At 39.9% G+C, this 26,721-nt stretch overlaps 1 long non-coding RNA gene across 1 annotated transcript; it reads left to right on the forward strand.

The window, feature by feature from the left end:
* The first annotated feature begins 403 nt into the window (after positions 1 to 403).
* Positions 404 to 25,881, forward strand: LOC310889703. The gene is made up of 6 exons (XR_014576719.1): positions 404 to 3,905; positions 8,707 to 8,809; positions 9,395 to 9,599; positions 9,814 to 9,894; positions 10,849 to 11,347; positions 25,362 to 25,881. It is a non-coding gene; the product is annotated as an uncharacterized lncRNA (long non-coding RNA).
* The last annotated feature ends 840 nt before the right edge of the window (positions 25,882 to 26,721 follow it).

Consider the following 26,721-nt stretch of genomic DNA (forward strand, 5'->3'; position numbering starts at 1 on the left):
ACAACAGTAAAGCTCCAGCATCTTTTGGGCATGGACAGGTAGGAAAAGAATGAATTTTTTATCATATTATTTTAGAATTCCAATTCTGATCATCTTTTTTTTTTTAGGTTCACAAAACAAAACAAAAGCTTTAGGAATAGAAAATGTCATCTGTGTGAGAACAATGTCAATCAAAGCAAACAAAAAAAAAAAAAGAAAAAAAAAAAGGACTAAAGATGGCTCCAAAGAGACCATTCACTAAAATGTACACATTGGAAAACTACTCGTATCTGTTCAATTTTGATATTTTTTCAATTTTCACATTTCATTTTTGGCCCAAGCTGAAGTCCTCAGAAAGCTGTTTTTATAGTGGATCATTTCTAAACATTTTGTTTTATCTACTGGTTAATATACCATAGTTTAGAAAAATAACTTTTATTAATACCTTTAAATACAGTGAAGGTCTGGGTGAACAAGAGGATGTATTATGAAGTATGCATTCCTGTGCTCTTTGAATACCTACCAGGCCTGATCACGGGCAAAACAAGGGTCTATGCCTCAAGCCAAAGCACGTAAAGTGCATTCAACATTCAGGAATATTTGGTTTGGAAAGTGCATGCAGCCGTGTATGTTCATATCCCTTTTGTATTAGGTACTGCAGAGAACTGCACCCATAGAGATTGCCAAAAAAACCTTGATACATTGTCAAGTTTGCAACTGAAACTCCTGTTTGAATCTATAATGCAAAGCTTTGTGCAAGCAAGTGTGGAAGACAAGGACGAAGAGAAGAGAAAAAACACGGCATAAATGGAAACTCATGTTCTTTGAATTGCTTTCAGGAAAAATATCCCAATTAGCTGAGTTTCTATGTGAGCCAGTTGAGAGAAAACAGTAATTTTCTTTTTTATATATGTTATGTCATGTTACTCACATTTTTTATTTTGTCTTGTTTTTATTTGACACAGTTTTACTTTACTTCATCCTTCAGGTTAAAGCATTGAAAACTAAGAACGTGCACAGTATGAACTTACAATTTATTTAATACTTTGGCTTTCCAGAGCTCAAATACCTCTGATCCGTTTGTTTCATGGTGTTAGTTGGCTTAACCTTTTTAGATTCCTCCAAACAAAATAACTTGAGCTGCACCAAGCTGTTTGCCAGAGATCTGAACTCTGAAAAGAATGGGGAAAAAAGCTACTTAACTCCTGCAGTGTGGTGGAAAAAGTGTTTACTCTCTTGTCTGTGTGTTAGACTCCTGCTCACCTGGCTTCATTCTTGCTACTATGCCAATTCTGCCTTCATACTGTGCCCCTTTTCCAGCACTAATCCTGGTAGCTATTTCTTGAAATATAAAAGATATAAGTAATTTTAAAAATAGTATTAAATATGAGTGTCTTTTCACTATAAGCTAAAGTGTAGATACAACAATTCATACTTACAAGCCGTGTTTGTTCCATGGAAAAACTACTGAAGTTATGGTGACTGAATGAAAGGATCCTTGTATTAGCACACTGAGGTTCTTTTCTTTTCTTTTCTTTTCTTTTCTTTTCTTTTCTTTTCTTTTCTTTTCTTTTCTTTTCTTTTCTTTTCTTTTCTTTTCTTTTCTTTTCTTTTCTTTTCTTTCTTTTCTTTTCTTTTCTTTTCTTTTCTTTTCTTTTCTTTTCTTTTCTTTTCTTTTCTTTTCTTTTCTTTTCTTTTCTTTTCTTTTCTTTTCTTTTCTTTTCTTTTCTTTTCTTTTCTTTTCTTTTCTTTTCTTTTCTTTTCTTTATTTATTTGTTTTCCAGAAAAAGGAAACTGAGAGAGATCAGCCATACTGCATAGCAGTTCATATTGGCACAAATAAGAGAAGTCATTGCTTACAGGATAGAGGGCTTCAGCAGCTGAGTCTGAGGCTTATGGGGAATAGCTATCTGAATGACACAGCCTGGTGACTCTCAAATAAGATTCAAGAGATGGAACCTTACTTTATGTTTTGTTTTGTTGTTTGTTCGTTTAATTGCAGTGATGTGGTTTGCAAAGGAGCATTGTGTTCAGGTAGGATGTTGTCATTTTGGAGAAAACACACACACACACACACACAAGAATCAGAAGATAAATTAAAAGGCTGAAAAATAAGCCTGCCCATGAAAGATTTGGGGAATGCAGTCAATTTTGTTTATCACAGAGAAATTTAATGGGGGTATTGTTCATAGTTGCAAAGAGGAATTGTCTTGTAAGGAATAAGAAATTTAATAACATGGAGCTTTTTCAGAGATATAACTGCACGGAATGATCCATAATAAGCTTAGCCAAATTCAGACTGTCTCAGTGTAAACTTGATTGGGATCATTCCTTTTAACAACAAAGGTTGCTAAGTGTTTTTGCCATTTACAACGATTTGTGGTAGACTCTCCATTGCTGGTCCAAATACCCTGCCCCAAGCAGTGAGGGGAATATCTGCCCAATGTGGGCATAACCTACAACCACTTTCTTCAGCTTTGTTGCTCTGGTCTTCTTGCGCAGCAACACAGCATATATGTGGGGCAAGGTTTTTCTTTCTGAGCAGCAGTGACCTGGTATGGCTACCTTCTCAAAGCAGAAAGTGCCTCTGATGAATACTATTAACCTCTGCTGCTAGACGTGGAGAAAGAGGAGAGTGAGAAGCAGCATGGGACAGCCATACAGGTGCTGCCTCACCCTTGTGCACAGCTGGCAGGACTTGTGGGGATCTGGCAGGGTGCATGACACATGGTACGTGACACCTAGCCCCTTTTTCCTCCCTCATTTGCTTCTGTGAATGAGGGAGTAATCTAGCAATTATCCTTCTGCTCCCTTCAGGTAGGGGAAACTACATGAGTGTTTCTTTGTCCGTGTTCTAGCAGTGTTTTATTTTCATTTATTCATTTATTTATTTTTGTGATAAACACAACAGAGAAAAAACCTGAAGAGCACTGATTCATTTTGTATGAATCACTAGACAGCCTCCAAGTCATCAAGTCATTGAAACACCAATGACCTAGCTGTTTCTAAATGATATGCCCTTGTTATTTGAATCTCTTTTTGGGTAGCTTAATTTAAAATGGAGGGGATCCTCATTATCAATGCCTTTCAACAGCTTCACCTAAATCTCCAAATTTTCCTCAGGTCAAATCAGAAACCTTGTTCAGCCAGGCATCACAGCTGGCTCAGAACAAAGAAAGTTACAGCCAAGGTAATAGGAAATCATTTCGAATAACATCTTCTTATGACCATGAGTTCTGAGGGTTTGGTTTTCTGAAATATATACAAAACCACACATATGCACGAAAGGAAAGAGAATGTTTGCCAGCTGGTATGCTTTCCAGCCTCTTACAGTTCCAAAAATACTCTAAGAAGATTTTATGGTGAATGTTTTCCGATTTAGCACAATTATAGCAGCTGAATATTTGACCCGTTTTCCTTGGAGGAGTAGTCTGAATGGATCCTTATACAGCAACAATCTCCCTATTATTGTGAGAAAAATGTGGGTTTGGGGTAGCAGTTTTCTTTCTGTTTTTCTCTCTCTCTCTTTTTTTTTTCTTTTTCTTTCTTTTTTTTTTTTTTCTTCAATTTAATGACCGCCGCATTCCTCTGTGAGAAAATCATCACCACGCTTTTCTTTCTCCTCTGCTTCCCCGCTACTTTGCCTTCCAGGTGGGTGATGCCAAGTCTCGCTAATGAAGAAGCAACCTGTGACCAGCCTCGGTGAGCTCTTCGTGGCCGGCGCTAATAATGTTCTGGCACAGCCCCCCGCTCCCCCCAGCTGGTTTCTGTCGCTGCCTGGCGGTGTCGGCCGCGCGGCCGCCGGAGCCCTGGCTGGCAGGCTGCCCGGCCAGCAGCTCTCCTGTAGATTTCAGCCTCTCTCCGGGAGCTGTCTGCCTCCAGCATAATGGGCAACATTGAAAGCAGCAAGGCGTTTGGTCGACAAGGTCAGAGTGCCTTTCATTCCTGCAATAATCAACCAGTGTAGCTCTTCCTCAGACCTGGGGAGAGAGAAGATAGAGGTCAAAAGAGCAATTACATTTCACATTGACTCCAGGAAAGGCTTGGAACACAACGCTGAAAAGAAAACAGCGCAGAGCCTCTCTTGCACACATTCGTTTTCTGGCCATTATTATAAAAACAGGGCAGCAGCGATGTCCATTATAAGCATTTTAACACGAAGAACCATTTTCCTCCAGTGGATGAGATCCTTCTTCTCAGACGTTTAGCGCTGTCAGCATATTGCAAAGGAATGTAAATGAGAAACACCATGTATAACCAGATACAGTGAGTAAAGGCTATTAATTACATTAAAAATGTTAACCCTAGCCAACTGTGGAGCAAGTAGCTGTGCTAATTTCGCCTGTAATCAGTCTCTGAATTATCATAACTTTATTTATTTAGTATTAAGATGATAATTTAGGGAATATAATTTAGATGGAAATGTCAGTAATTTTCTTCTGGCATATTGTCATTACAAAGCTGTCTTTATTTGACCCTACAGCTGCTGGGCCTAATTACTTCAATGGCATTAATTGTAGTGACCATTGTGTTATTGTAGCTTTTAATTGCTATTACTGCATAGCTGAGATCATTGCAAAATGTGTTATGTTTTTTTCACAGACATCTTCCGCTACTTTCTCAATTTCTTAATCATAGTCTGCCAAAGATTTATCCAAAAAAAAAAAAAAGTCCTCAAGAAACATAAATCAGAGACAGCCCTTTAAGTGAAGCAACCTGCTAACTCTAATGTTAATATACTGTGATAGTAGAAGAATGTAACTGATCCATTTACTCATCGCCCTACCCTGTCTTTATGAAAGCTGAATTAGCTCATTGTTGACAAAGGATTAAGAAACTTGGTAGTGACATTCCTCACAGTAAACAAAACCTCCCTCATTCCACATTTCACATTGAAGGCAGGCACTTCAAGAATATTCACTTCTTTGTTTCCAGCTATAGAATGCAAACATGGCTTTATTCCATGGTTTCCTACGAAACGAAATGTGAGCACAATGTCTCTATCCCACGGAACACCTGGTATTATTCACTCCTCTGTTGAAAGCACTATATCACTAGCGGATTGAAAAAACATATTTATTTTATCAACCATGACAAGCAACAGGATTTTTTTTTCTTTGCAACATTATGGGCTCATGACAAGAGGGAGATTTACTTCAAGATTTTTTCGGAGGGCTCAGATCTCTGCAAGTACAATACAATTAGTAGCCAACACTTAAAAATCACATGTAAACAGAGCACTGCTTTAAGCCAGATCCTAAAACTTAAGACCTCACCAAGACAAAACAAATTGAGGATTCGGGAACAGCTGAATCAACACCAAATTGGGATTTAATTAGATGGCTGAAGCTGTTCACATCCTAGCGGACTGTATCGCTGCAGCCCTGCCAGACGTGATGTCTCTCCATCCAAGTCAACATTCGACCCCTTGGGGACAGTGGCTAAGGTTCAGTTGTGAGAGTTAGCACCATTTTCCCTTCCCCTTTAGTGATATCTGCTGGAGAGAAATGCATTCACATAGTCGAAAAAGTTTTCTATCTATATGTGCTTTTTCAATGGCTAACATGCTAGAAGAATAAGTCTGACGTGGGAGTTCTGTGCTATATATCATCAGGAAAGATATGGCCTTAAAAGGATGGTTTGGGATGGTATTATAATGGAAAATTCTGCACATTTCCCTTTTCCTTAAGTAGATGTGAACTTTACTGGAATGTGGACAGATCACAGGAAAGAAAGCATTTGTAAAAATGTTCCACGGGGAATAATCCTGCAATAATAATCAGTTAGATAGTCTGCATGGGGAAAGAGGAACAAAAAGAATACAAATGTTAACTTTCTAAAAAAATACACACAATCCTTTCAGAATATGAAAAGATGCATTGGTTTTCCTTTTTTGAAGATGTTTCCCTGCAGTGATGATATTTTTGAATAATTAGAATTATACATAATACAACTTGAAAAATTGCTCTCTCAAGCAGATGTATTGATTACTCACCTCTGTGTTACCTGGGATAACCTTAACAAAAGAGAAGCTGCATCAATAAGTGATCTTGATACTGTATTGTTGCCCTCATTAAAGCAGGTGATAAGACAATGCCATCTTGTAGAACTAGCAAGACAATGCTTTATTAAAAAGGGACTTGACTGCATGATCTAAATGTATGTACAGAGACAGATGTGATATGGAAAGGAAAAAATGCAATGGTAAATTATTGCTAGGTCTGCATTACCTCTGTGTTTCCATTGCCAGCTTAGACATAAGTTCTGTACCAGAAGTATACAGTGTTTTTAGTCATCTCTGATTTATAAGATGAAAGAATTCATGGAGCCCTTGTGTGATGAAGGGAAGCCTTGTCACGTATTAAAATTCTTATGCTGCAGGTTTAGGCATCCTAAACTAGTTCTGCTGCCAAAATCACATCCATCCCCATGCCAGCAGATGCTACCGATTCCCCCAGCTGTGCCAACATGCAGCACGCCTGCAGCAGCCTTTGCGAGGCAGCGCCAAGGACTGGCTGAGGGAACCCATCCATCCAAAATGCACAGGACAGTCTGTGTGAGGCTGCCTTTCAGCGGTGTCATTTGTTCCCAAATCACGAAATAAGCACACCAGCACTTCTGCTGGCTCAGGCTGCATGGGGACACCAGCCTATAGAGAAGTGGATGGCAGCAAAGGGGCAACAGAGGTAGTATGGGTGCACCCAACCTATGGCCTTAATGCACCAGCATACTTCTCTGGTCTCTTCCCTGGACTCTTTCCGATATAATGGAAACTGACAATGTTGTAAAAAAATATGACTACTAATTAGCTAAGTATGCCTGGCAAGGGCATTATAACTGCTTAGAGATGTGTTTAAGCTTGAGTTGTGTTTTTTTTTAAGTAGTGAAAGTGGTTCAGGTCACTTAACTGTGTACCTTGAGAGCTGTAATTTTCAGAACATTGCACTGTACTTGGTGTATCTCACAGTAAAGTTTTATCAGCACTCAGAGCAGTGGCCCCAGCACATGAGGAGATGAGGAGCAAGGCCTGTGCATGAAGTATCCATGAGAGGAGAGGCATGTGGCTGACTGCACACAGACATCGCAACAGGGCTTATCAGGGTGAAGATCATTTATCAGGACAAACATCCTGGGTGGTGGACTGGTGGAGATGCTCCTTCGGACAAACACTGTATTAGTTTTCTCCCTTATCTCTGTCTATTCACCATCAGGAATGTTTTAGGAAAGCACAAACCTCCCCAATAGCACACTACATTCTTCAATCTGTTAAAAAAAAAAAATCCTATAAAAGTCAGGAAAAAAACTCTCATCAACATTGTTCAGAACAGGAAAAAGACCAATAGTCTATAAAATGTGTGCATGTGCTCTGTTTATGGAAATCTATGCAATATGAAACATATGGTAATGCCACATGGAAGGAAATATTTCAAAAAAATACTTGCTAAAGGAATAAGACTGTCAAGGAAGAGTTAGTGATGGAGTTCTTTAAATAACATTAAACATTTCAATCCAGACTTGCCTTCCTTTTGTAACTTCAGCTCTTATTGATCAGAATTATTTCTTTCATTGCATTTTACTTTTTTTCTAGTACCCATTCAGACTTCTTGGAACCATCTAAAATTTAATATGCAATCAGAAAATGTAACATTTCCCAGTAAAAGATCTTTATTCATTACATTGCCTTTTATGCATTTTCCTGTTAGTAGATTCTCATATAAACCATGAAAAAAAATAAGCTAAGTCACCTACAGTCTTCAGCTCCATCTCTTAAAATGTGCAAACTCCCTAAATACCTAGAAAGATAAGAAGGACCTTGTAGTATATGCCGAAGGGCAATTAATGTATGACAAAGTAGGTAAAGTAGAAACAAGTTGACCAAACTATTCCAAAATCAAGTCTTTTATCATCAGAAACTGCTCCTAAAGCCAAAATACCTTAGAGGTTGATCGTAATCTGACCATGACAACCTGTGGAACAACTACCATGCAAAATCCCTCTTAAGAATGACTTCACAGACATGCTTAAAATCTCCTGTTCAGCAATCCGTAAATCTCCAGTGATGTCTTTCCAACAGCCTCGCAATCTCCATAAATTGGCAACAAGATCTGCTTTAACACAGCCTGTCACCAGTGCTGGTTCTCACTGTTGGCATTCGATGAGATTCACTACCTCTGATCACTTAGAAGAAACCGCAGCTTAGGAGCACACCTCAGAAAGCACCAAAATAAACAGCACACACTTACACTGATCCGCCTGCATCATCTCTCACGCATATTGTCAGTGGCCAAACTGCCATCAACACCATGCAGATTGAAATAGAAACGAGCTGCTCAGAATATGCATCTGTGGAAAATGGTCAGACCTCTTGCTTTGTGTCAGAGTATTTCTTTCGGTGCTTCAGGTCAAGGCTTGGCATCATCTTGTATGCTCTTTAATGAAAGTAAAAGACAGGGTAAACTGTCTGTACTAGTGTTTGTAATTACATTGTGTGTTTTCATTATCTGTGAAAAAAGCTTCAGAAATTCTTTGCTGCACCCGTGCTTGGCTGCTTATTTCTACCTGCGTGCCAAAGGTTGGTGGCCCTCCAGGAAGGGTGGTTCAGCAATCTAGCGGGCAATGCTCTTCCCTAGAGCATAAGAAGACATATTAATATATAAATGTGTGTGTGTGTTGGGCTTTACTGCGTAGCATATATCTCCCATATGTACTCAGAAAATTTGTCTTCAGCTTCCTTGTTGTAGTGGAAGAGTCACTGAACTTCAGGACAGGGAACTCTGAGAAGAACTGATAAGGAAAAGTGCCAAGTGTGACTGGAAGAAACTGTGTAGAGGTAAAAAAACTTCACACTGTGTCCCAGAAGAGCCCATAAAGTTTGTGTTAATTAAAGGCTGTTTCATAAAAAGTTGTATAAAATTTAAATAGTACTGAATTAATACACAGGTGAAGCATCAAGAAAAGTTACAGTTAACTTCATCTAGTGTTGTTGCCCAGCTTAATAAACAGTTATGCCTTTTTAAAAATGGATTTCCATATATTGTTTTTTTTCCTGAAAGAACAGCATCCAACATTGTTATGAAGGCTGCAGGAGCTATTATAGATGTTAGAAAGTCCACAGGAATAATTGATGGCCCAGCTGAAGTGCACTTAACCATACTTCAGGACAGAGGATGTTAAGTTGTTAAAAAGAGGACCAATGAATCAGCAAAGTCTTGGGAAAAATGAAAAAGCAGTGAGAGAAGAGAGTATCCTGCTGAACACAGTGTATGCACAAAAACAGACATCATTTGTATTTTTTATAAATCTATGTTTAAAAATGCTTTAGAGTAAGCATGCTTAAATCTTAAATGCTAAAATCTTTGAAGTGACTTTCATTTGCTGAAACTTCTCTCTCTCTCTCTCTTTTTTTTTTTTCCAGCTTCTTTCTCCTAGTCTCTTTTGGTTGGTACTCTTCACCCTCGAATTAAAGCCCTCTGAAGATTTTATGAAGTCCAGGAATAATATTTCAGAACACTTTTTATGTACAAGTGCCAGGTGTGCCTTCAAAGTGGCTCCATAAAAGTACTACTTGGATGCCAGATAACAGATTCCTGCTGGCCTTCAGATCCTGAGCTTCTCAGAATGTGAGTAGATTTTTTCAGGTGCAGTGGGCGTTCGCTTTATCCCTAGATGATGAATAAGTCAGGGATACAATTGTTATAAATAATAATGCTTATTTGTTTTTCTTATTCTACTATTAGTATATTTAATGCTTATTTATTATTTCCATTATTATTTTATTATATTTTTATTTTAAATATAGATAAACAGTGAAACATTTATTTATTTATTTTTCAGTTTGCTGCTGGAAAAATCATCTGGAGAAAGTCTCAATGGATCTTTGAAGTGCTCCTCAAGATGAGTAATAATGCTGTAAAGGTTGGTTTATTTCTTTGTTTATTTTTCTTGTAATAAAACATCCAGAATTGAATTTCTGTTCCTTGTTGCTGTTTACAACACTGCTTTTGAAGCATACAGCGATTAATGGCTGAGTGTATCTGCCATCTTTGAACTTCCCCCACTGGGCTCACAAGCAGTGGTGGAATTGAAAACGTACCCAGCAATGTGCAGTGAAGCTCAGCCTGCTCTTTTAGAAATTCAGGAGAGTGGCATGATGTCTTCTCCTACTGTCTTCAGTGATAGTCTGGAGTGCTAAGTCTGTAATAGATACTATTCAATTTAAGGATCCACAGTTCCAATTTTCCTCCCTGAAAGGGACATTAAGACACGTAAAGAAACTTCAGAATAATTCCTTTAGGTGAGTTTTACCAGTCACTGTCTGGAAAGGTATTTGTTCAATTTCCTTCAATAATTTTCTTGTAACTTTCGAGAAAATTGAATCATTATCCACAGAGTGGGTGGTGTAATTCTGCTTATGATCCACATTTGCTCTTTTGCGTAATAAATGGGTGTAAGCCTCACTTTGCCAGACAAAGTCAATCCTGATTTAACAGTGAAATCACTAATGGCTCCATCATTTTTCATAAATCTCTTTACTGCTCTTCTCTTCCCTTTATCTACTTTCATATGTTTTCAATTTTTGGTCCTTCTGCAGTTCTGCCTTTCTGTATCCCAGTCAATTTTCTACTTTTCTCTCCTCATCCTTTCTTTCCGAATGAATGTCTTCTGATTCTCCATGGCATTCTCATCAGTTTGGAGTTAACTTTGCCTGCTTATGTTTCTCCTTTGTGAAGTTAGTATTTCATGTACTTGCCTAGTCCCACTCTCTGCTAACTCTGCCTTTATTAAAAGTAGTACAAGAACTGTCAGATTAACAAGATGCATCATGTTTATCTTCTGCCCTTTCCATGCCTATATAAACACCACCTGAAGCTGGAATCTGGACGAAGTTTAGAGACTGTCATTCCCATTCTGTGATCCTGCTAATCCTGGGTTGTTTTCTTTGGAGTAAAATAGCTTCCAGAAAAAGACTTAAGAGTGCCTCACACCCAGAATGCTGTTTCGTTTGGTGTTCTTTTGTTTTGTTTTGTTTTGTTTTTGGTGCAGAAAAGGAGAAGGGAGATGATGGTTTTATTTCCCTCTGTCTGGAAAGGCAACTGATGTGATGACTTTCTATGAGAGTTTTATTCTTTCTAGACACAATTAAAAGAAAAATAGACGATCCTCAAGGGAAAGATTTCAGATAACTGTCTGGAGGAAGAGATTTCAGCCCGAAGGTTCAGAATAAGTCTGCAGTGCCCATTGGCCTGCCAGCATGGCAGCACTCCATGCTCAGCGTTCTGGCTGTCCTGCTGGGACATGCCTACCTCGCACCAAGCCCTCCAGCAGCATACCATGCACCCCAGCTGAGGACCCTTCCCAAAGACCTCAGGTAACTTAAAGCTGTCTGCTGGACTAGAACTATTTGGGAAATCTGGCCCTTAGTAAAGGGGATGGAGATCTTATGCTAAAATTTGGAAAACCACATGAATTAAAGCACCTACCTTTGGAAGACTATTTTCTCTACTTTCCGTATCAAATTAGCAAAGAAAAATAGCTTCTGCCTGAGGAAGCAGGTACTTAGACAGGTTGACTCACCCACTGCAGTCTAACTACCTAGCTTCAGCACTTGGTAGACACATAAGATGACATGCAGGGAATACTCCCTAGGTGAGAATCCAACGATGTTCTTGTGGCACTTTGCTGGCAAAATATTTGACCTGTTGATCTGAGTGTAGTAGTTAGAGCTCTGATAAAGTAAGTTTCATTTAGGGAGTATGTTACCTTTCTAAAACAACTGTTCCTAAAACAGTGCAGAGGTAGGAGACAAGTTTTCTCGGGTGTTAGAAGTACGTCTCCTTCTACAACTTTTCATACATTTACCTATAAGCACGTGCAGATATAGGTGAATGCTGTTGATGGTTGTGGAAGAAAGGAATCCCTAATGTCATTCATTTTCCAAGAACTACCATTATTAGGTAATCGTATTCAGCATATGTAGGCTTTATATAAAAATACCAATCAGCCTATTCCTGGACATGCATTTACTATAAATTGTTCAAGCTTAAAATCAAACTGATTTTTTTTTTTGTGATATATATGTAAATTGAGATTTCATTCATGTTAATGGCTAGATAGATGAATGATTTACTATGATTCACATTACAAGCATGCAAGGGATGTTGATGGTGTGTGTTTTCACATAAAATTGTGTCTAGCTAGGTATGTTTATAGCCAGTGAGGATCTGTCCTCAAGGATAATGATACAATAATTTTCTATTATTGATGCGTTGTGGGTGAAATCTTCAAAAAGAAATTTGTGGGAAAAAATACCATAAATTTAATAAAAGAATTATGTTTTGCTAAGCAGACTTTTGGAATCACCATGAAAGGCCTAAAATAGCTTATGGCAACAGACATCTGTAATAAATATTAGCCTAGTTCAGGGGCCTGTCTACAGGAATTCTACATAGCTTTTCACAAGTCCCAGCTCATTATTAATTCAATAATTTGAATGCTAAAAAAAATGACTGTTGTCCAGATGCCCTGGCTTGAAACGATCAATGGAGAAAACAAGAAGATGTGATGTGTTCTACACAGATAGTTGGAGAACCATGGTAGGGAACAGAGAAGAACAAATGGAGAGAGCTGCAAAGAAAGAATCACAGAACCAACCAATGCACCAAGAAAACAAGCACTCTTCATGAGAGAGATTACAGTCTGGGTTTAAGAATACTTCTGAAGACATACCAAAAAAAAACAAAAACCAACCAACCAAAAAAAAACCAACAACAACAAAAAAGCTTTGCAATCCATTTTTGTCTTGTCTGTCCTGTGAACAAACAACTCTGTGGAGCCACAAGCTCTTTCATAACTGTGGCTACTTGCAACAGATTCACTGTGCTTATTTTTTGAGTCATGCAAAAGGAAAAATGTGCTTGATAGGCAAAATTCACATGTGTGATACAGCAAGCAACTGTTCCTCTAGAGTCCTGGGGTTAACCACAGAGTAATAATAAAAAAAAAAGAGTAGTAGTAAAAATAGTTACACTGCCAGAGTTGTATAATAAACAGAAATGGTGATCATTGATGCTTGAATTTGAAAGGTCAAATGTGTAATCCTGTGGAAAAATCTTGCACGCAGTAACTTGCCTAATCTGTTCCTCAATTGCTGTAGCTGGGAGTGAATCAGTCGTGGTACATGCAGTTGTCTCCAAAGAGTTGCATAATTTCCCACCTGCAAATACTGTCTTTTTAACTGAACACATGTACTACTTATACATCCAGTGTATTTCTGACTTTTAAATACTCAGAGTGCTCAGATTGAGTTTGATGGCTGAGATTCTTGTATAAAAAGCAGCAGGAACATAAAGTTTGGGACATTGCCTGGTTTCCTGGGAATACAGGCGGTGGCAGAGCACCCAATCTCACCTCCTTATGCATGTGACCAGCACCCAAACATCTTTTTTTGGGGGGAAATTTTTCATACAAAACAACAAAGGGACAATGAATTGAAGACAAAGAGCAAGAGATATCAAGGGCACCTCTAATAACTACCTCTCCATCATTTTGAGGGATTTCTTATACAGGAATGCAGAGCCGTAGGACAGTTTTTATTACTCATTAAGAGAAAGAATTGGCTGGAAATCTGCAGAAGCTCAGGTGTTACAAGCAATAAACATGCTGTGTAATAAAAACTCCAGCGCTATATAAGAAGATTTTCCAATTTCATTGGGATCCCTGTGATAGCTTTCTGATAGTATTTAGTAGCATGCAGCCATGATGCACAGATGTATTCTGATGACATTTGTAAGGTGATCTCTGCAATGAAAAAAAAAAAAAGTTCACTTGCAACTCCTTGTTAGTTTAGGTTCTCTATCCAGAAGCGTTCTCCATGGCTTCTGCTGAGTGTTTCAATTATAAACCGGAAAAGCTCAGCTGTTTTATTTTGTAAAACAATTGTGCTAGTTCCTCAAAACTTTTGTGTGTGAAATTGAAGGAAGAGGCAGAGCAGCTGATACGGATGCATGCCAAATGCATGTACACACCTACAGATACATATAAAATCTGCATTTATAAACCTGACTTGCTGGTCTGCCAGTTCCTGTTTGCACATGAATTTGTGAGTGTTAACCTGCCTCACGAGCCTACATCTGTGAGTCCAAACCCACAAAAAGCATGAGCTAAGAGAGCCCAATGTTCAGACAGTTTTGCAATGCTCATGAAGTACATCGGAGGCTCAGCGGTGGCCTGGAAGGTTGGGTAAAACAGAGGCTAGCCTCTTGGATCTGCAGCTCCACTGAGATTTGTGATGCAGAGTTTGGCAGGTGTGTGGCTCCTGTTATGGAGAATATGGCCGGGGACTCTGTAAGGATGTTGAACAAGGGCCGTGACTCCATCGCACTGGTGGCAAGAAGCCGTTGTGACAGCCTGTGTGCCACTCAGTCCAACCTAATCCTTGGGCCCAGAGAGCTTGGTGGGGTTTGCTGTGATTACTGTCTGGGAGAAACTAAGCAGCAATGACCTCTGTAAGTACAGCAGTCCTGCCAATGGCCCTGGGTAGTTTTACAGACTGAGCAGAGGAGGATGAGGAGACAACTCACAACTATGTCAAAAAAAAAAGAAAAAAAAAAAAAGACTGGAAGCTGCTTTGCTTTGTCATATTTGTGCTTTGTTAACATTATTTTAAGGCTATGCAAAATAATTTTGTCATACAAGAAAAAAAAAAGAAAACTTCTGGATTTTTAAGATTTTACTGTTGCTTTTGTGAAGGAAGGCTCATGTGCTCTTTTGTTAGAAAATGAAGCTCAGTTCATGGCCATATGATTAAAACAGCCTCTTTCCTCTCCCCTAAAAAAATAAAATCACATGGGCTCACTTACAAAAGCAACAGTCAAATCCTGGGTTTTGCTGTAGTATTTGAAAACACTTAAGCACCATTAACCATTTCCTGGGATAATCAACTCACACAGTGTTGGGGTAAGTAAATGAATGAAAAGCTGCAAAAGATTTTTTATTTCTTGTATCTGAAGCCTGCTGTAGAATTGCAGGAAGAGTTGCAGGGGTGGTTCAGCAGTCACTAAAACAGGAGAAGCCAGGAGAATGGGGAGATCGACTGGACATGAAAGAGGGCAGAGGAACATCAAACACATAAAACATCATTTGGCAGTTTCCTACAAAGATTTGTCTTCAGGGTATGTGACAGCAGTTATTTATTATTATTGGCTTTGAAACTTTTTCCAGATTCCACAGTGAGAGTAAAGTGTTACTATTTCCCTGACTGCAATTTTGAGAAAAATGCAGTAAAGACATTTTTATTTATTTATTTGTTGTTTTTTTTCCACTTCTAAGTGTGTTGTTGCTAATGGCCTGATTCTATGTGGTGCTGGGGGACCTCTGCTCACATTGAGGCAGCAGAGCACTCAGCAACATTCACAATGGGTGTTTTATTTATTTATTTATTTATTTTCCCCAAAAGGTAGGAAAAAAGAGTCAGCAAACCCAATAACTATTAAACTAAAAGTCAGAAGATGAAAGAGTAGAGAAAAATCTCATAGTCACTATGCATAGATCTGCTGCAATGCCAGCCACTGTACCTTAGAGTGGTCTTGGCTTGGATTTCATGTCAGGACTGACTCTACATGGTGCTCAGACACCTCTGCTCACAAGTTCACAGGCTGTTTCACAGAAGAAGGACCCGTTCCTTCACCCCAGCTTCATGTCTTACTATGCTGTGCCATTGTGCAACATCAAGAGGTGACAATTCCAATAAAGGTCACATTGCTAATGGGGGAAAGAAAGAGGTGGGAAAAAAAAAAAAAAAAAGCTTTCCCTCTGCAAAAATTGCATATTAAACCTGTGATGTTTAATCTGATTCTGCTGAACTTGGGCTGGCATGGGCAATCCCAAAATCCATAGAGCGCTGGATATTTAATGCCATTAGGAGATAATTAATAACAGACTAATCTCCACTCCAACACCTCTGCAAAGAATGAGAGCCAGGGCAAAAAAATGCTTGCACACCAACTCCCTGCAGCACAGTTCCAGCCAAGCCAACACGTTTTAATATGAAATGTGGGTGCTGAAATGTTAATGTCAAATAAGGTGTAGGAACACTCTTAGCTGAAATGAAAGAAAACAAAACAAAAAAAACAAACAACAAAACAAAACAAAACAAAACAAAAAAAGCCTTTGAAAAGGCACATAGACACAAGGGAATATCCAGTGTCTGTTCAGAGCTCTGTTTCTGCTGAAGAGAAGGCCAGCCAGCTGCCTGGCATCCTTGTGGCTGGAAGAGCAACATCCTGGAAACCTCTGGTGCCACACTGGCCTACACCTGCTGAAGATTCAGGATGTCTTTCGAACTGCTGATCAACACATGCCAGCTCCACTGGAAATTTGCCAAGTTCCACAAATTGTAGGATTTCATAGAATCATGGAATCACAGAATGCTTTGGGTTGGAAGGGACCTTCTACATCATCCAGTCCCACCCCCCCTGCCATGGGCAGAGACACCTCCCACCAGAAAAGGTTGCCCAAAGCCCCATCCAACCTGGCCTTGAATACCTCCAGGGTTGAAGCAGCCACAGCTTCTCTGGGCAACCTGTGCCAGTGCCTCACAACCCTCAGAGTGAAGAATTTTAGATATCATCTAAATCTACTCTCTTTTAGTTTAAAGCCTTTACCCTTTGTCCTATCACTAAACCCTCTGACAAAGCGTACGTCCCCAGCTTTCCTGTAGGACTCCTTTAGGTACTGGAAGGCCACTATAAGGTTTCCCCAGAGCCTTTTCTTCTCCAGGCTGAACAACTCCAGCTCTGTCAGCTTGTCTTCACAGGAGAGGTGCTCCAGCCCTCTGATCATCTTCGTGGCCCTCCTCTGGACTTGTTCTAACATGCCCATGTCCTTCTTGTGCTGGGTACCCCAGAGCTGAATGCAGTGCTCCAGGTGGGGTCTCATGAGAGCTCAGTAGAGGGAGAATATCACCTCCCTCATCCTGCTTATCCTTGTTGAACTTCATGAGGCTCACATGGGTCCACCTTTCCAAGTCCCTCTGGATAACATCCCTTCCCTCCAGCGTGTTGACTGCACCACAGAGCTTGGTGTCATTTGCAAACTTTTTGAGGGTTCACCTGATCCCACTGTCCATGCTGCCAACAAAGATGATTTCAATCTTTAAAATGTTACCACCCAGCCAGCCAAATTCCCTAGCTCGTCTGTAAAAATCCTGTGGCTGTTCTCAGCAGGCTGGTTAGACTAAATGTACCCGCTTGGACATGAAGCTGCAGGTACGTTTGTTGTGTGAGTAACAAGGTCACTGACTGTTCAGCTGTAGGAGCAAACACGATTAAGACTGGTGATAATCTTTTGAAGGACTGTAATTTATCTCCATTTGAAGAGTATTATCTTTGTTCTATAGCTATCAGACTACAAGGTTAACAAATATTCAGTGACGAGTTTTTGAGAGGTTTAGTCAGATTTTATACATTTAAACCTTTCCACAGGGCTGTCAAAGGCAAGGAAACAAAGTGTCAAATTTGTACACAGACTTACTTAATGGCCTTTGTCTGAGAAAGTGGTTTATGATTTATGCAGTCTCTGCCTTTACTTAAACAATTTCTCGTTTGCTCTGTAGTGAAGACAATCTTCTGGCATTGCTCATGTGGGAGAGATTAGCCCCAAAGACTGATCTCACTGAAAGAAGTTAGGAGGTTCAAAACATTCAGAGACATGATACAAACCATACGATAATTGGCATTTATTATTAATTGCTTGTGAACTGACAGTTCACTGTACTTGGATATAAAAGTTTTAAGTGCATTCTATACTGAAAACATTTGTCCTCATAAATGTTTTCCATTCTCCTTAATTTCCAGGTAAAACATCAGCTTCAATGATCATTGCATAAATCTGAATAAAAATGCACATCTTCTGTCCTTGAAATGACATTAGCAGAGTAAGTAGATAAAACTGAAAGCTCCATATCTTATACAAACTCATGGAGCTCCTACTCTTACAAAAAAAACCAAAACAAAACAAAAAAAAAGGATGAAATGATTACTGGACTTAATGAAGAAATAATGAATATTGAATACTACATATACTTTTTCAGAGAAATGATCCTTGTAGTGTCTTTCTGAGGGTCTTTACTACATATGGGTTACCTACCTGGATAAGAGAAAGAACATACATATCTATATATGCACACAAATGATGCATATATGTTTATGCATTCACATATCTGTGACAAGCATTTATGATCTGTATCTATATCCATGTCCACACATCATATTTATTTAATTTTAGGAACATATCAGAATGAAAAAGTAGGACAAATGCATTGACGCTATGTATGTATTTGAATGCATTCATTCAGGTGAAATTTCTATGCAACTGTTTTGTGATCAAACGCTCTCCAATGGTTAGGTCATGCAGCAGATTGTATGGTGTTTAGTGAGAATGATTCTGAGACCTGTTAAGTATAAAGACGTAATTTTACATACACATACTAAATTATGTAAAGAGTTTGCACCTGAAATTTAAACAGGATTCTTCATACCTTAGTGCCACTTGATCTGTGAATTTGTAGCTCTTCTATTTTTTCTCAGGACCTAGCTATTAGACTGTAGATAACATGTTATTAGTGATGGCAGCAGACTTCCTGGTGAGCCCTGTTGCCAGCTGTTTTGGCAGCTTTGCAGGTGCCATTTGGTCTGAGAATCAGCACTGCTGAAAATGTGCCAGGGCTGCCTTGTACTTTGAGACGGTGTTTTCCTCTGGCTCAGTTTTGATTGACAGTCCTATTACAGATATCTTGTGGATTTGCTAGAAAGGATTATGGACATAAGGAAAAATATAGTACCTGTGATACAGGTACACTGATATATCAAGGATGAAGTCTGTAAAATGAAAGGTACATGCAATAATACTAGCTGTATTTAATTTACATTTCCAGCCAAGTCAGGGATCCATATCCTACAGAGCAGACGAAAATAATAATGTATCTGTCATGTCACAAATGATGGCAGAGGTGGCCAACCTATAGTTTACAAACTATGTGGTGTTGCAAGACAGTTAAGTATGGTTCCAAAGCAAATGTAGCTACAATCCAAATCAGGAGACAGAAATGGGACTGGGACAAACAGGAGCACAGCAAGTGATGTGGGAGATCATGCCCAGAGCCTGCAAGCAGGAAATTACACATGTAATTTCAAGGATATTCACAGCCAGCCTAGCATAATAGTACACACCAGACCTATGAAGAGGATAGCCGATGACTACCACATAAGTAGATAGATAGACAGACAGACAGACAACAAACAAAAAAAATAAATCCTGTGAAGGCAGGCATAATGAGGCACATATCATGCACACAGAGAAAGCCTGACCTCTCAGACAAATGTCTCGAACTGACAGACAAGGACAAAAAGAGAGTTTTGGCCGGCTGAAACACTGTAAGAGCTCTGAAAATCTGAACACCATGGTAACTCAACTTAAAAACTTATTACCTAAATGTCAGGGCATAAAATGGGTGCCCATTTGCTTGTCTTAAGTAGTCAACTTCCTATGTACATCTGCTATGGATATGGAATAATATACCAGTGAGTATCTAGGAGGTGAAAGACAAGTTTTTAATATTTTTCTATATTATCTAATTTCTTGGTCATTACTCTTACAGTATTTGACAGTGACAAAGCAATAATTTTCAGGTACTTTGGCCTATGTCGTGTTAAGGGTTAACAAAAAAGGCAACAAGAGCAAATATGTACTGTATTAATATTGTGCTTAACTTCATCTCCGCCCACTAGCCCTCCAAAATATTGTTGATTAATGTTCACTTTTAATACAAGAAAAGCCTGAAAATTACATTAAACTAAATTATTTCAGGCACTTTAGCCTTCATGCATAGAAGCACTCATTTCTTTAAAAGTAAATAAGCAAAGCCATAAAGTTGACTTCTGGTGTCATAAAACAGACAATGGAATGGACAGCCAATGAGAGATGTGGATTTCTCCACAAGGGAAGATTGCTGCTTCAAAACTATGCAAGATTGCTAATTGCTAATATTTGCCATGATGAGCTATGGTTGAGTAGAGTTCCAGGGTACCCCAGCAGACCCATGCAGAAGAAGATTTATAGCAGCACAAAGCAGGTGTTTTATGGCCTACCTTGGCTGTGCTCCCGCTGTCTCTACCATCCTATTCTGAACAGACTCAGTGGCAGTCTGTCCAACTTTTTTTACAAAAATCTTCCACAAACCCGGAAAAAGTTCCGTGAAAGACACACAAAAGCATGAGTTCAGATCCAGCAGGGTGATGCTATCAATTCATTGATCTGACCTCACTCAGTGAGGACATGTTTAATGACATATCTGCTCCTGGTGGCCACATCCCTTGCTCAGTGATTTCAGTTCTAGGAACAAATACTGCAGCTGCACCCAAGGTGGATTTGGTCCCATGGTGGGAATACCATGTATTCTGTATGACTGATTGCATATAAGAAAGATAAACTTTCTTTCTAAAGGACATGCAAGCAAATGCACAGTGCTATTTGTGACAATATGCTGTTCACAAATATGTTTATGATGGAGTTAAAAAGCGTGCTATCAGCACAGTGAAGTTCTGGAAGACTGGTATTCTTTATTCTGGAATAAAAGCAAGAGGAAAAAATCATAACATTTTCAAGCTTCTCCTCCATTGATTTCTGAAAAGGATATCAGAAAAGTATAACTGATGACACACAAGATATCAAACTCCCCCTGGTCTGATCCAAGAATGTTTAATGTTCCCAGAATACCAAGATTCATTGAATGGCAAACAAGAGATCTTCCTAGGCAATTGAGTAATTCACAGTGTAATTTTATAGTGACAGACAATAAATAACAGCTGCACAATGCAAACACTCCTTATGGGTGAATCTGGAACAGCCATGTTTTTGCACACTTGTGAAAGGACCACACTTGTGGTCCTTTGCACAGCTATGGCTTGTACATGACAGTGTGAGTTGTCCTCTCTCACTTCACTGTAACTCCTTGTACACTTGGCTGCTGCATATTGCTGAGCTGATCCTGGCTGTCCGGTTAGCCCACACACCATTGATCACTTACTTCCTTCACAGCTGGATGGGATAGAGTCACAAGGGCAAAGGTGTGAAGAACTTGAGGATCAAGATAAGGACATTTTATTAATCAAAGGAAAGAAAAGGAAAGAAAGAAAGAAACAAACAAACCAAAACAAAACATAAAGCAATGCAAAGGATATCACTCACAAATTCCCACAAGCAGACTGATGCCCAGCCACCCTCTAAGGAATGGTTACTTTGAGATACCCCTCCTACTCCTGATTTCATAGCTGAGCATGGTGTTACATGGTCAGTAATGTCCCTTTGGTCAGCTGGGGTCAGCTGTCCCAGCTGTGTCCACTCCCAGCCTCTTGCCCATCCCCAACCTATTTGCTGGTGAGGCAGAGCAAGACATAGAGAAGTCCTTGAGGATGTGCAGGCATTGCTCAGCAATAGCCTAAACTTGGCTGTGCTGTCAGCACTGTTTTGGTCACAAATCCAAAACGCAGCACCATAGAGGCTGCTATGAAGAAAGTTAACTCCCTCCCAGCCAGGTCCTGTACATATGTACCACCTGGCCAGATGATCCATGTACATATGACCACCTGGCCAGGACAACAATGCTGATGAATTATTCTTTGCAGAACTAAGAGATGCCTCAAGATCAACTCCCCTTGTCCTAATGGGGGATTTCAACTAGCCAGACATCAACTGGGATCACCACACGGCTGACACGAGCAAGTCCAGGAGGTTCATAAACCACGTAGATGATAACTTCTTGGTGCAGGTGCTATGAGAGCCAGCTACGAAAGGTGCCCTCCTAGATCTGTTGTTGGAGAACAGAGAGGGTCTTGTGGGAGACGTGGCAATTGGCGGCCATCTCAGTCATAGTGACCATGAAGTGGTTGAGTTTAGAATTTATGGTGATAGAAGGAAAACTGTCACCCAAACTTCAGCCCTGGATATGGGGAAAGCAGACTTCAGGCTGCTCAGGGAACTAGTCAGCAAGGTCCCCTGGGAAACTGCTTTTGAAGGCATTGGTGTCCATCAGTGCTGGTCAGTCTTTAAGTACTGCCTCCTAAAAGCACAAGATCAGGCAATTCCAAAATATTGGAAGTCAGGCAGGCAGGGCAGAAGGCCAGCCTGGCTGACCAGGGAACTTCTACTGGAGCTTAGGCAAAAAAAGAAAGTGTACGGCTGCTGGAAGGAGGGTCAGGCGATGAGGAAGGAATACAGGGATGCTGTTCGTGTTTGTAGGGAGAAAATTTGTATGGCCAAAGCCCAACTAGAGTTGAAGCTGGCCATGTCTGTGGGAGACAATAAAAAAGGTTTTTTTAGATATGTGAACAGAAAAAGGAGAACCAAAGGAAACATAGGTCTGCTACTAGATGGGGAGGGTCTCCTCACAGACAATGACATAGGCAAAGCAGAGACGTTTAACACCTTCTTCGCCTCTGTCTTCAGCACTGATGATGGGCTTCGGGACCCAGGGTACCCTGAGCTGGAGGACCATGACGGTGGGAGTGACAAACTCCCAACTGACCCTGAACGTGTGCAGGGTTTGCTGCTCCACCTGGATCCATACAAGTCCATGGGTCCGGATGGGATTCATCCCAGGGTGCTTAAAGAGCTTGCTGATATCAACGCGGGACTTCTCTCAATTATTTTTCAATGATCTTGGGAATCTGGAGAGGTCCCAGTGGACTGGAAGCTGGCAAATGTTGTGTCAATTTTCAAGAAGGGTAAGAAAAAAGACCCTAGCAATTACAGGCCTGTCAGTCTCACGTCAGTGCTTGGTAAAATTATGGAGAGGATGATCCTTGAAGTTATTGAAGCGCACCTGGGGGACAATGCAGTCATTGGTCCCCGCCAACATGGGTTCATGAGGGGTAGGTCCTGCCTAACAAATTTGATTTCTTTTTATGGTAAGATCACCCATCCAGTCGATCAAGGGAAACCAGCTGATGTGATTTTTTTGGACTTCAGCAAAGCTTTTGACACGGTTTCCCATTGGATCCTACTGGACAAAATGTCCAGCATACAGCTAAATAAAAACATCATACGATGGGTGAGCAATTGGCTGACGGGCGGGGCTCAAAGGGTTGTGGTAAATGGGGCCACATTGGGGCCATAAATGGCTGGCAGATGGTCACTAGTGGAGTCCCTCAAGGCTCCATTTTAGGGCCAGTCCTCTTCAATGTCTTTACAAATGATGTGGATGTAGGACTAGAAGGTGTTTTGAGCAAATTTGCCGACGACACCAAACTTGGAGGAGTTGTGGACTTGGATGAGGGTGGAAAGGCCTTGCAGAGAGATCTAGACAGATTGGAGAGCTGGGCGGTCACCAACCACATGAAGTTTAACAAAAACAAATGCCGGGTCCTGCACCTGGGACAGGGCAACCCTGGCTATACGTACAGACTGGGCGATGAGATGCTGGAGAGCAGCCCCGCAGAGAGGGATCTGGGGGTTGTGGCTGACAGCAAGTTGAGTGTGAGCCAGCAGTGTGCCCTGGCAGCCAGGAGGGCCAACCGTACCCTGGGGTGCATCAAGCATGGCATCGCTAGTCAGTCGAGGGACGTGATTGTCCCGCTCTACTCTGCGCTGGTGCGGCCTCACCTCGAGTACTGTGTGCAGTTCTGGGCACCACAGTACAAAAAGGACATTAAACTGTTGGAGAGTGTCCAGAGGAGGGCGACGAAGATGGTGAAGGGCCTAGAGGGGAAGACATATGAGGAGCGGCTGAAGTCACTTGGCCTGTTCAGCCTGGAGAAGAGGAGGCTGAGGGGGGACCTCATCGCAGTCTACAACTTCCTCGCGAGGGGGAGTGGAGAGGCAGGTGACCTATTCTCCGTAATCACCAGTGACAGGACCTGCGGGAACGGTGTCAAGCTGAGGCGGGGGAAGTTTAGGGTGGACATCAGGAAGAGGTTCTTCACCGAGAGGGTGGTTGCACACTGGAACAGGCTCCCCAGGGACGTAGTCACTGCACCAAGCCTGTCTGAATTGAAGAAGCGACTGGGCTGTGCACTTAGTCACATGGTCTAAACTTTTGGGCAGACCTGTGTGGTGCCAGGAGTTGGACTTGATGATCTGTATGGGTCCCTTCCAACTAGGGATATTCTATCATTCTATGATTCTATGATATGTCAATTTATGTACTAGTATTGAGAAAACAGCTCAGTCAGTATCTTACTCCTCTGACTAGCACTGGCAGGTTGGTGTTGCTTCGAAACTGATTCCATTTACTTTTGGAATACCAGGCAGTGATCTAGGACATTGAAATTTTACTTGTACTGGTGAGAGAAGTTGCTAGACAAAAACATTAGCACAATTACAAGTCCTGTGGAGTGGAAGAGGAGTGTATTTTGTGGCAGGAATATGTTATCACGTCCCCATGTTCAACAGATTATATATATGTGTGTGTGTGTGCTGCAACTTGTGATTTTCTGTGTACTTCAGGAAACACTGGGGTGCATTATGCATTATCATATATGGTCCATGGATGTTAGGAAAGGGCAGCTTAGCTACTGGGCCAGGCTGAAGTGAATTGATCTGTATTGCATGCAGTCTCTGAGTTGACCAGTTCATATAATTATTTATTTATGAGGGTACTGATCTTAGTTTTAGCTGTTGTTTGAACCGCTTATGACATGTAAGACTCTTCCTCATTAATAAATGGATTTTCAAACAGCATGACCTGTCAACACCAAACACCAAAGGAAAGTAGTTTTTGTGAAGTACTTGTTCGCACTCACTCACAAAGGTGAAATTTTGAGACATCAAAAGCTGGAGGAGGTCATAAGGGAACAATGGGGTCACCCATTAGTAAAATAATGTTCTGTTTGCTGTCCTTTTTAACTCATTATCCAATGAATCCATCCTCTCTACTGTCATCTGCTAGTTCTGATGTTTGTGCTCTTGTTTCAGAATAAAGACTGAAACAGAAAGAGACCCATTTTGCCAGGGACCCATTCAGTGAGCTCACAGCGTCCCTAATCAGTCTAATTCCCATTGAACAAGAATGGTGGGAGAAACCATGTCAATACTACACCAAATTAAAATGATGGATGTCCCTTATAAATATAGGCCATTGCTGGTTCAAAGAATAGCATTCTGAAAATTGGCAAACTTTAGTTGCCCTCTGCATAGACACTGGAATCTAGACATAGACAGATAGATAATACTGCTTAAACACTGTTTGAGAGGCTATGGTTTTCTAGTTGAAATAAAACACCTAGAAATAATGGAAAATGAAACTAATATGTCAGTATTGACAAGAAATATTATCAGCTCTGGTTAAAATCAATTTCTCCTTCACATATTCTATTTTATCTTATTTACAGACCTTTCTGTTGCTCTCATCACCAAATTACCTGCAGTCTTCATAGACACCAAAGAGGTTAGCATCAGACAGCACCTGGGAGACCAGAAAGATAAGTGTCTTCATTTTTCAGACGACAAAATGGAGTTCCAGCCTGCAGAAAAGGCTTCTTCCAGATCACAAACGATAAAAGAAGCTGAACAGAAATCGATCCCTATGACAATATGAGTTGAATTTCAGTTTTTTTGTAGTTCTTAATTCAATGCCTTCAACTTAACACTCTTTCTTAGAGGTAGATGATACACACAGCCAACGTAAATTGATTTGACTCAATATACATATTAACTATTAATAGTATTTTAGATTGATAAAGAAAAAAGATCTGTTGATTGAAAAAGAGAAAAAGTAGTGAAAGTGATATAAAATTTATTTTAACATATTGTTAACATATAACAATTAAATATTAAGAATATTTTTATTCTTCTGTTTAATGTTCCAGCTAGAAGTTAATAAATGTCACATTGCTCAAATATGATTTGAATAGACTGTTAATCTCTATTTACCTGTTTTCAAACATATGTTATCCTATATTTACTGTGATTCTGGCATTTTGTTTCTCTATCTTTTCCTTTCTTTTCTTTTCTTTTCTTTTCTTTTCTTTTCTTTTCTTTTCTTTTCTTTTCTTTTCTTTTCTTTTCTTTTCTTTTCTTTTCTTTTCTTTTCTTTTCTTTTCTTTTCTTTTCTTTTCTTTTCTTTTCTTTTCTTTTCTTTTCTTTTCTTTTCTTTTCTTTTCTTTTCTTTTCTTTTCTTTTCTTTTCGGAGAAAGACAATTAAAAGACAACCTAGTGTTAACAATTTTATTTATGACACATACGTGTCATACCATCTCATCCAGCAACTGCAATAATCTAAGCAAATTATTCATTAAGAATGAATCAGCACCATTGTTGGGAAAAAAAGATTTTAATGGCCAGTTGGTTTAAAGAAGGATTCTGTGAAAGGAATTGGTCAACAGCCAGAAGCTGTTTGCAATGACAAATTGCTCACAATGAATTGTTTAGAGAGAAAACACTACTTTTTGTTTATGAAACAAATCTGCATGCCAGTCAGTCGAGTTTGAGTATGAAGGATGTTTGCTGTAAGGTCATGAATGCAACAATGGTTTGCCTTCCTTAGTACATGCTGTTCATTTCTCTCGAAGCCATAACTGCCAAATAGCAGTAAAAAGTAGTTAGCAACTCCAGAGTTGGTCGGGTTATTGTCACAGAGAAAGGCTGTCTGGCAGTCTTTTCATATCCATCTCTTTCTTCATTGCCAGTCCTCCTACATTCAATGGGTAATCTGAAAATATCTGTGTGCAATGACTTCTGGACATTTTCAGG

Source organism: Anser anser, assembly GCF_964211835.1.
Source record: "Anser anser genome assembly, chromosome: Z".
Classification (NCBI taxonomy): Eukaryota; Metazoa; Chordata; class Aves; order Anseriformes; family Anatidae; genus Anser; species Anser anser.